Source organism: Chelonoidis abingdonii, chromosome 1, assembly GCF_003597395.2.
Source record: "Chelonoidis abingdonii isolate Lonesome George chromosome 1, CheloAbing_2.0, whole genome shotgun sequence".
NCBI classification, from domain to species: domain Eukaryota; kingdom Metazoa; phylum Chordata; order Testudines; family Testudinidae; genus Chelonoidis; species Chelonoidis abingdonii.
The window spans coordinates 703,574-714,903 of NC_133769.1; the positions used below are offsets into that span (position 1 = coordinate 703,574).

At 55.2% G+C, this 11,330-nt stretch overlaps 2 non-coding genes across 2 annotated transcripts; both read left to right on the plus strand.

The window, feature by feature from the left end:
- The first annotated feature begins 4,634 nt into the window (after nt 1-4,634).
- TRNAP-AGG (transfer RNA proline (anticodon AGG)) lies at nt 4,635-4,706 on the plus strand. Its single transcript has one exon. It is a non-coding gene; the product is annotated as a tRNA-Pro (tRNA).
- A 6,089-nt stretch (nt 4,707-10,795) lies between these two features.
- TRNAP-AGG (transfer RNA proline (anticodon AGG)) lies at nt 10,796-10,867 on the plus strand. Its single transcript has one exon. It is a non-coding gene; the product is annotated as a tRNA-Pro (tRNA).
- The last annotated feature ends 463 nt before the right edge of the window (nt 10,868-11,330 follow it).

Consider the following 11,330-nt stretch of genomic DNA (forward strand, 5'->3'; position numbering starts at 1 on the left):
GGGGCGCAGTCTGCTGATACCTCCCTCTTGGTGGGTTCCGGGGAGCTTTAGGGCAGTCGCTCCGACGCCGACTGGCCGCAGGTAAATACTTCAGCACCATCCCCATCTTGGGCCTGTTCTCAGGCCTTACGGTTACCAGCCTCTTCGAGTCGGTCCAGCACTTCTTTAACCTGGGATACGTGGTTCTCCCAAGGATTGTTCAGTCTCAAAGAACACAGAATGTTTCAATATACAGCCACGGCAAACTCTCCTCCCTCAGTAGGCTGATCCACCAGGCGTGGAAGGTGGACCAGTGCTCCCTGAGGCCGAGGGCAGGGTCCAGAAAACTCATGAGAGCCCATGAGGGGTGATAAAGGCACATTTCAGCCATAGCACTGCTTCCAGGGGCACTTGCCAGTAGCCATTGTAAGACTCATGGTGGTGAGGTACGAGACCTCCCAGCTTGTCTAGGGAGCCCGTCAGACTGGGCATGGTGGGGTAGGCATCAAGATACGGTGAATGGCATGGCTTTCGATAGTCCACGCAGAACTTGGATAACCCATCCCTTTTGGGGACCAGTCCTACCACTGGCGAGGCCCAAGGGGCTGGAAGTACTGCTGGATACCAAGCAGCATCGTTCCCTGACTCTCTTTTCTAGCTCCTGGGCAGTTTTCCCAGTGACCGAAAAGGGAGCACTTATGGGGATGTGACGCGGTCTCCACAGGTGGACAGTAAATTAGTGTGTCCAGGCTGGTTGGAAAGCAGCTGTCGGTACAGATGCAGCGGGCCTCCGATTCTAGCGTGCTGGGCAGGGTCAGCTGTATCAGAGAGGGGATTGCTTCAGGGGGAACCAAGCTTTTTGTCCAGGAATAGATCCACTAAAGGGTCATCTCCCTGCTCCTTCCAGCTGTCGCAACCCACAACGACACAATTCCTACCCCCCTTCATGTAATGGCTTCATATATTACATGGTACCACAAGGCGGCGATGTGCGCCATTCGACAGCTCCACCACATAGTTTACCTCATTCAAGTTGCCTTGACAACGCTTGAAGGCTTCCCAGGTGGCTGGAGTTTGTTTTCTCACGGGGATGAGAACATCACCTGATCGCGGAGCAAAGGCCGGCCCGGGGCCGGTGCGTGTCATTACCAGACTTCTGCTTCCTCTGGCTCGGGCAGATCTCACTCCCCAAACCAAAAAGCAGGTCCAAGCCTTTATTGGGATGGCGGGGTACTATCGAAGGTTCGTGCCCCACTTTAGCGCCATAGCCGGCCCCATCACTGAGCTGTGCAGGAAGGGGAAGCCAGACAAGGTGGTCTGGACCGAGCAGTGCCAGGAGGCTCTCCGGGCACTGAAGGAGGCTCTGGTTAGTGGCCCAGTTCTGGTGAACCCAGATTTTGACAAACCCTTTATGGTGTTCACCGAAGCCTCAGACACGGGACTGGGGGCAGTGTTAATGCAGGAGGATGAAAAGGGGGAGAGACACCCCATCATGCACCTAAGCAAGAAGTTGCTACCCTGGGAGCAGAACTACGCGGCCATCGAGACGGAATGCCTGGCCATGGTGTGGGCCTTTAAGAAACTGGAGCCATATCTCTTTGGGCGACACTTCACCGTGTTCACCGACCACTCTCCCCTGACCTGGAAGCTGGACAAAGGAGAGAGCCCGCAAGAGAGGGTTTGGTCAGTTTCGGTTTTGGGCTGGGTGGTGGAATTCAGGGAATCCCAAGCTGGAATCCAAGCTCTCTGAACCCACAGAAGGACCAGATTGAGGGGTCCTGGTTGTGCCTACAAGCTCTGCTGTAGAATGCGTTCCTATTGTCCATTAAACCTTCCGTTTTACTGGCTGGTTGAGAGTCACTGTGAGTCCCAGGAGGAGGGGTGCAGAGCTTGACTCCTCCATACTCCGTGACATATGCACCTGCGCCGCAGTCCCGGACCTGCAGCAGAGCTCTGCGGGGCTCGAAAGCTTGTCTTTCTCACCAATGCAAGTTGGTCCAATAAAAACTATTACCTCTCCCGCCTTGTCTCTCTAATATCCCAGGACTGACAGGGCTACCACAACACTGCAGACGCTTATCGACTGAGTTTGGATTCTCCCTCTGATCTGTACAACGAAAGAAACAAACTTACTAAGCTAATGTAAATATTCAGCTACCCCAATGCATTGCTAAGTCCCTCTCAGCATGTCAGCGGCTCCGTCTAACGTTCAGTCCGCTGGGCCCTGGCGGTTTTAGCCCATCTGACCTGGTTTGGGCACCAACATTCCAGGAGCAGCTGCCAAAATATTTTTTGTCTCCCTGTATGATTACTTCCACTCCCTTTTTATCCCGTGGGGAAGGGCAGGCTGGGGTTATGTCATGCACAGACATGTGCTACTTACATGGGGGTGGGGAGGGGGAGGAAATAGGCTGATCTGGGATATACCCAAAGCAAGACTCATACCCCTAAAGCAACACGCCAGCTGAAGCAGGTTGTACCTAGGGCCTTTGTAAGATGGTTTATAAGCAATGTTATTAATTGACATGGGTTTTAATAGTGTGATCACCAGTGTAGTCTGAGCACCTTGCGTCATGCATTTAGCACTGGGACTACACGTCTGTCACACTCTGGTTCCCTCATCCCCTCCCCAGGCCCAGAGGGAGACGCGTGTAGTGGGGAATGTCTTGTTTTGGTAGGGTTTCCTTCGTTTTGTTAAACAGACCTATTGCCCTGTGTTTATGGTAGAGAAGGGAAGGTGGTGAGGTCTGTGATGGTCCTTAGTTCTTGGGGGACTTTGTTCTGTGGTCTGGGACTTCCCCCAGAGACGGTTCTGTCTGCCCCACAGGTGAGCAGCACTCGTGTTGCTGAGAGCTCCACTGGGCCATGGTTTTCCTCCAGGCCCCACACAGCCTCTGTGCAGCACTGATCCCTAGAGATCAATGGGTTTCTGTAGCTTATCCACTGCCCTGGCACCAGGGGTGTCCGGTTCGCCACAGTGCACAGGAGCCGTGTGCCATAAGCAGGTGGTGCCGACAGCTCAGGTCAAGCTAAGCTGCCACTCAGGACTGAGCCCTCCAGGCCAGGACAACAAACCAGTGTGGGAAGGCAACATGCCCATGACAAAGCAGCGGTAGGTCCTGTGCTCTGGGGGCAGAGCCAGCTACCAAGAGGGGATGCAGGCCTGGAAGGCAGTTCATAAGGTATGTTCCCAAAAGCACCACCCTCCGTCACCCAGAGGTGAATACAAATTTGGCCACTTTCTGTGCAGCCAGAGGAGCTGCCTCTGCCCCCACAGCAGTTCTGTGCCCCCACTGATAGCAGGGGGATCTATGCTCCTGCTTACCCGCCCTCAGCAACAACAAATCCAAGACAGCTGCAACTGCCTCTGCTAGCCATGCAATGGGCACAATCAAGGTTACACAAAGGGGGTGAAGATCTCACTGGTGGCCGGAGAGCCCACAGCCTCCCCTGTAGGGCAGCAGCCTGAGCTGGAGAGGGGCAGTTTTACACCTGAGGAGATGAAGTGGCAGAAGCTGTATTAGAACCTAGGTTGTCCCCCCAGTTCTTAGTCCTGTGTCTATTCCACCACACCACAGTGCAGAACTAGCACAGTCTCCTCTGGCACGGCCTTAGTGCACCAAGCACTGCAGGGCGGTACTATGCCAAGGGCAGCCATAGGGGATGTGGGTTCTAGTCCTGATTCTGACACTGGAGCAAGACTCTTCCTGTGCCCCTGCTGGGGAGAATGGGGCTGCCCCTGGGCAAAGGCACTGAGCAGGGGGTGCTGGGATGCCAGGCAGAGATGGGAACTGCCTGAAAGCAGCACATGGGCTGATAACTTGACAGACCTTTGGAGCTGTGCTGCAAACACAGGAACAGGGTGGAGTTGTGGCCTGCCAGATGGGTATGCTGGGGGGTGCAGGAAGATTTTTGGGCTGGCAGGAGAATGCAGAGTGACTCCCCAAACACCTCCCCTAGCCCCAATGGCAGTGCCCCCTGGAGGGCAGTCCTAAAACTAGCCCCTGGCCTGAGAACTGCTGAGTGCTGTGGGGCTCGGTACAGCTGCTCCATGGGTGATTGGAAGCAGCCCCTGCAGCGGGCACCCAAAGAGCTGGGCAGGGGAGCACACACATGGTGCTGCTCTCTCTGTCTACCAGATAGCTGCGAGCCAGGGACCAGCCCCTGGAAATGCACCTTCCTCCTCCAGGCCAGCGTGGCCTTTTATCAGCCCTCAGATTTGGCCTAAAGAACAAACGCAAAGGCAGAGAGAAGGACACAATAGTGACATTTCTCTTCACACAGCCGTCCCCCTACTCCACAGCAACCTGCTCTGGAACTGGCCCGGCCTCGAGTCTAGATTTTAGAGGCTGGAGATGGAGACCTTTCCCCAGTAGCTGCAGTGGCTCAAAGCCGTAGCATCACCAGTTTTGTGAAGGGGCTAAACTGTAGCCGGGCAAATCACATTTACAATGGAGTTTTCCATCCCGGCAGCTTCAGCGGGGTGAAAATCCCAGTGTAGCGAAATTGTTCTCTCAAGTGTGTCTAGGAGCCAGGGGAAGAGTCTAGGGAACATCCTGCTGCCAGATGTGTGTGGAAAGTAATATGATCCCTGAGTGCCAACCCAGCCAATGGCTCATCTCTAAAAATATCTGGAAGAACAACTATGCTCAGCTGGCTTGTTGGTCTAGGGGTATGATTCTCGCTTAGGGTGCGAGAGGTCCCGGGTTCAAATCCCGGACAAGCCCACTGTTTTTACAGCCTGTAGCAGCAGTGGGACGGAAGAAGATTTTACAGAACAAACTGACTTTCCCCACATAAATAATGTACGGAAAGTAAGTGAGACTTTTTATCTACAATTTCCCAACGACAGAAAAATGGTGACGCTGGATTAAAACACTCGCCATTTTCCATTGCAACCCCACCCTGCAGCGCAGCCTGCTAGCTGCCCACAAGAATGGGTTTTCCAAGCCCTGCCCTGGGCGGGGGCTGAGCACCATCGGCTGGAGGGGAAAGGGCGCCTGTGACGCAGCAAAAAAAAGTCAGGTCCATGACTAAACACTTGCCGATCAGCTGTAAAACTTTCCTCCCAGAGAGCAGCACCTGGCCAGGGAGAGTTCATTTTTTTCTGATCTAGCTAGGTGGCTCCATCTATTCGGCACAAGCAACAGAGACGCTTTGGGCCCAATGTTCCAGGATCTGAACACAAGATAGCGTTGGCCCCCAGTGGGATCCTGTTCAGAGGGGCGAGGGGCAGAGCATCGCGCCTACCCAAAGGGAGCGATGCCTTGTTTAAACCAGGGAAGAAAGGAAAGCTGTGAGCTCAGGTGGCACCTCCCAAACCCAGACACATACTTCTAGACCAACAAGCTATCCAGGAAGACAGGGCACTGGTGGCTTTTCTGAATGTCCCGCAAGACACGCAGAGACCGACGCTATGTATTAATGTGCTCAGTAGAGACCCAGGAGGGTTCCCATACATTGGCCCGACACCTGGAACACAGGCAATATCCTTGCCCCAAAGGTGTCATTTACATGAAAACCTGCAGCCGCGTGGGGAGAGGGAGACTAACTGGATATTGAAAGCAACATTTCTCAGTAGACTTAATGGGCCTCTAACCCTGCCCCACTCCCTCCCCCTGCTCCCTCCCTGTGGGGAGCAGGGGCTTTAACTCGGCCTGTGAACTCCCAGGAAAGCTACAACTGCCTTGGCTGGAGCAGGAACGTAAGTTGCGTGAAGAACCCCACGGTTTTCAGTCGTGAAGAGGCCACCACGAAGGGTCCCCAGGATAGATTCCAAGTCTAGCTTCAGCTTCCAGCCACTGGATCGTGTCAGACCTTTCTCTGCTAGACTGAAGAGCCCGTTGTCAGATATTTGTTCCCCATGTAGGTTCTTGTAACTGTAACCAAGTCACCCCTTGACCTGCTCCTTGTTAACGCTTTGAATCAATCACTATAAGGCATCCAATCAAGACCAGATTGGTTTTTGAAAGAGACGCTCCATTTCCAACAGGAGACATAGCCACCCGTGGAAGCAGGTGCCCCTGGAGATGGCCAGGGGACACACGCACCACTTGAGAATCCTGTTTCCAGCGGTGCAAAGAGCAGGGCAGGCGGGGAGCACTCTCTGACGGGCCTTCACCCCGCAGAGACCCCGCAGGAGCAGCCAATGAGGAAGTTGTGAGTCTCCCATGATCCCTTCCTCCTCTTCCCACAAGCTTTTCAATCCTGACTCTTCCCAGGTTTCACTCCACGGAAGGAAGAGACTGAGTGAAATCAGGTCTGTTTTTTGAGCAGAATCAGTTTTTGGAAATTCGCCTTCCTCCCCTCGCCCAATAATTTGCCTGACGTCTACGGGGGCCTCAAGTTTGCTTGAATCAGTCCCCCTTGGTAGACAGTAAAGGCTAAAGAGTAGATCTGAAGGGTCCCTAGCTCTGTACGCCATAGCCCAGAGCTGGAGAAAGGAGACTTTTGTGCTTCTGGCAGACCAGGTACCAGCTCCTGCCAACGTTCTCATGTGAACACAGACACATACATGGCTAGGATCAGTCTGGCTCAATGAATGTTAGATTCATAGACTTTAAGGTCAGAAGGGACCATCATAGTCATAGTTGGACCTCCTGCACCTCGCAGACCACAGAACCTCCCCATCGCACTCCTGTAACAGACCCCTCACCTCTGGCTGAGCTACTGACGCCCTCAAATCATGGTTTAAAGGCTTCAAGTTACAGGGAATCCACCATTTACCCTAGTTTAACCCTGCAGTGACCTGTGCCCCATGCTGCAGAATGTGCTGAGGGTATGGCTACACTTGCAGGTGTGCACCACTGGGAGTTACAGCTGTCTTCATACAGCTATGTAGGGAAAGCGCCGCAGTGTGGCCACACTGACAGCTACCAGCCCACTGTCGTGGCCACTTTCGCAGCATTTGCAGCGGTGTTGGGAGCGGTGCATTATAGGCAGCTATCCCAGCGTTCAAGTGGCTGCAACGTGCTTTTCAAAAGGGAGGAAGTGGAGTGTGACAGGGAGCATGGGCGACAGAGAGAGTGGATTTTTGGAGCTGACAATGTGTCAGCAGCTGCCTTGCAAGTTCCAACCCCCTCTCCCACCCCTCTCATTCACTAAATGCAAACAGCCCTCTTTGTTTTTTTTCTCACAGACCAGATAAGCAGCTGCTCCAAAACGCCCCCCCCCCCCACCACCACGCTGCTTCTCTCCTCAAGCAAACACTAGTTGTGGCTCTTCCAAAGAGATCCCGCTGCCTGCCTCATTCACAGCAAACAGTAGCAGTGTTTGTTTTTTTGATAAGCAGCTCCAGGAGCCCCGCGTTCACAACGAAGCAAACAGAGGCATCACAACAAAACAAAGAGTGTTATCTTTACTTGAAAGCATTATGGGAAGCTTCCGGAGGTCAGTTACAGTGTAGTAAGATTATTCCCTGTTTACACTGGTGCCCCAGCGCTGCAGCAGCAGCACTATACTCTTTATTCCTCTCATGGAGGTGGAGTACATGCAGCGCTGTAGCCAGGGAGATACAGCGCTGTATGTGCCTTGCCAGTGTGGACGGGGAGTAAGTTACAGCGCTGTAAAGCCACCACCAGCACTGTAACTCTCAAGTGTAGCCAAGACCTGAGATGTTATGGCAGGCTTGAGAGTTGCTGCCGGCATTAATCTCACCTGTAACATCTGTGTCCCGTATCATCGGGTTATATCTGAGCGTTTGCATTGTGAGCCTGTGTGAGAGTGTAACTGACCAGACAGGAGAGAGGCGTTAACTCGTATGAAATGCTGGTCTCCGGCAGAAGGTGTTCTGCCCTGCCCCACGAGGTGGCCCAGCGACGCCAGACAGATGATAGTGGAACATTAAAGAGGATGAAAGATTGTGTTGTTTACTCTGCTCCCTCCCCCGTGAAGATGAGCTGTGGAAGTGACAGGGGCGGCTCTAGGGATTTTGCCTCCCCAAGCACGGCAGGCAGGCTGCATTCGGCAGCTTGCCTGCGGGAGGTCCCCGGTCCCACGGATTCAGGGGGGTCCGCTGAAGCCGCGGAACCATCGGACCCTCCACAGGCAAGCCGCCGAAGGCAACCTGCCTGCCGCCCTCGCAGCAACCGGCAGAGGGCTCCCTGCGGCTTGCTGCCCCAGGCACACGCTTGGCGTGCTGGTGCCTGGAGCCGCCCCAGGTAAGTGAATCCCTCCCCTCAGCTGAGTTTGCAGTTCAAAGCAGAATGAGGGAAGGGAATAAAAACCCCTAACAAGGAGGAACTGAATCTCATTGCTGCTTGGACTCCTCTGGGGCTAAGGTTTCTAGGCATAAGCAAGAGATCCCCAGCTGCTTAGCCTGGGTTTGCCCTAAAGGACGGACAGAGCTCACTTATTACAGAAGCTTCTATTCCTTTGTGAAACTTCAGACTGGAACCCATTTGTGTATCTACCTGTGTTAACCTTGTAACTCACTTTCCCGTTTCCTTTTCCTAATTAATAAATCTTGAGACCATTTACTGTAGGATTGGCTACAAGCATTGTCTTAGGCGTGAGATCTAAGGTGCAGTTGACCTGGGGCGAGCGACTGGGGAATGACCCGAATATTGCTGGGATCTTTGACGTAAGGGAGCATCTGTCACAAAGAGAAGCTCACTGGCATGACCAGACAGATTGGCGCACCCCCGGGGACTGTCTGTGACCCCACATGAGGGAGTTTACACTGATAATTGGTGAAACCGAAGTATAGAACTCACCACCAGATTGAGGTTTGCAGTGACCGGGTTCCCCTTCCCTACGATCAGGGCCAGCTCCAGGCACCAGCCGAGCAAGCTGGTGCTTGGGGCAGCAGATTCCAAGGGGCGGCTTCCCGCCCAATCCTTTTTTTTTTTTTTTTGCGTTTCGCTGCTTCCGCCGCCCTTGCAAGTTTTTTCTTTTTGGTTTGCTGCTCCTGCTGCCCTGTAAGGGAGGTGACGCAGAGGAGGGGAGCTGCTGGGAGCAGTGCCAGGTCTGCAGCAAGCCCGGCATGGCAGCCTGCCCCCCGGAGCGGCGCGGAGCCCTCCCAGCAGGTGGTGCAGAGGTCAGGGCTGCATGGCGAGCGCCCCGTTTAAGGAAGCCCTGGAGCCCCCTTCTCTCTCTCCCACCCGCTAGCTGGGGTGTGCACTCCGCTGCCCGGGGTCTGCAAGGCTAGGAGTGCCCCTGCACCCGCCGCCCCGCAGGGATTGTTTTTCTTTTTGGTTTTTTGTTTTTTCTTCCCTTTGCTGCTCTGGCCAGCAGGTTTCCTGCCCCGCCCCCCCACTCCCTTTGCTGCTCCTGCCGGCAGGTATGTTTCGCCCACTTGTCCCCCCCGACACACACTTCGTTGCTTCGACTGGCCGGCAGGTTCCCCCCTCCCTTTGCTGCTCCGGCCAGCAGGTTTGTTTCGCCCTCCTCCGCCCCGCTTCGTTGCTCCCACCGACCAGCAGGTTTCGCCCCCCCTTTGCTGCTCCGGCCGGCAGGTTTGTTTCACGTCCCCCTCCCCCTTGTCGCTCCGACCGACCGGCAGTTTTCCTGCCCCCCCGCCCTTTGCTGTTTCGGACAGCTGGCAGGTTTGTTCCCCTCGCCCCTTCACTGCTCCGGCTAAGCGGCAGCTTTGTTTCCCCCCTTTGCTGCTCCAGCACCGGCGCAGGTGGGGTTTTTTTTTTGCACTTGGGGCGGCAAAAAAGCCAGAGCTGGCCCTGCCTATGATGACCCAGCCCCCCCTGCAACCTCCTCACCCCTCTTCCCTGCAGTCCGTTCCCTTGCTCTCTGCACTGGCCTTCTCCGGACCCACACAACTTAACCTGCCTCCCCCCCGGGCTGAGGCAGGGGAAGGAAAGGAGGTGCTGGGGGTGCAGGGGATTCTGATGATGAGGCGTCACAGATGTCCAGGATCGGGCTTCGCCCCCAGCCTTGCCACAGTTCTTGGAGGAGTGGGCCAGCCCCCTAAAGGGTCTCACTCTTCCTCCAGGGTCGGCCACGCGGCCTCACCGCCTCCTAGACGGACGCTCTGGGGCTGCAGCCCACCTGCCTCCCACCATGAGCTCCGCCTGGTGAGGCCGCCTGAGACAGAGACTTGGACACTGCCTGGACCGATGCACCTCGGCCAGCGTTTGCAGTGACACTCACACGGTGACGCGCTGTCACAACCATCGGGTTTACTAGTCACCTCGTGCACCGGGCAGGGCTCCCTGAGGTTAGCCCAGAGATCTGGAGGTGAAAGCATCGTCCAAGCCCATTCCGGTCACAGTCTGAGCTTAGGTGAGTGCCACAGGACATGCCTAGTGGTGCCTGGCATGGGAGCCCCTCTGTCTCCACCCCTGTGCCCGCAAGGAGCTACCTGGGTGGCTGCTTCCCTCTCAAAGTTCAGCCACATCGTTCGCTCTCGGAGCTCCGGATTGCCTTGGCTGGACAGCAGGTGAGTGAGCCCCTCTGTGCTGGGCCAACCCTATTTCCTACAGCCTTGGGCACCACTGTCCTGGGCCCCAGGATTTGGACTGTGCAAAGCAGTGTGCACGGTGTGAACACAGGGTGTATTCTGTCACAGCTCCCCCCTCGCAGTGCGGCCCATCGCAACCGCAGCATCGTCCCTAAAGAGAGACACAAGCAGCGGGCCCCTTAAGCAGGCAGGGATTGGGTTTGTGGGGGCTCTGGTTTGCTTGAAGTGGCTTGACTCAGGGTCTAGTGGATGTTGTGTCTGAGGCACCCAAGGTGGAAAGTGCCAAGGCGCCGGGGGAAGAACTGTGCAGCTGCTTGAACCTCAGAGGCCACATGGTCTTGTGGTTTCCAGCACTGCCAAGGTCTCCTCTAAGACAACATGTGGCAAAGATATTTCCCAGCTGGCTTGTTGGTCTAGGGGTATGATTCTCGCTTAGGGTGCGAGAGGTCCCGGGTTCAAATCCCGGACAAGCCCATTTTTAATGGTTGGGGGGATCTGCCAGGACGAAGCCACTTCCCCCAAGAAGAGAAGCTCAGTGACAAGGAGGAGAAATTTTATTGCCTAAAATCCACGGCAGTGCCCAGACTGGCTGCCAAGGCCACATCTCAGCTGGATGGGGACAATTAACGTTCCCCCACCGCAAATGTTTTGGGGTCTTCTCCTGCCCAGCCAATCATAGAGCAAAAGCCCTGGGTGGCCCTTAGAGTCCCTAAGTGCCTCCCCCACCACAGGTTGCTCTGACACCCCACGCTGCAGGCGGCTGGTTTCCATCATCGGCCCCACTACTGTTTCTATTCGGCTGCCAAAGCCAGGCCGATCTCATGGGTGGGAATGTTTCAGCTGGTGCCAGTTAACACGCAAAGGAAATGTGACCCCATGAGCTGTGATGTGGCCTTGGAAGCCAGGTTTGGGCACTGCTGTGCTATATCAGGGTCAT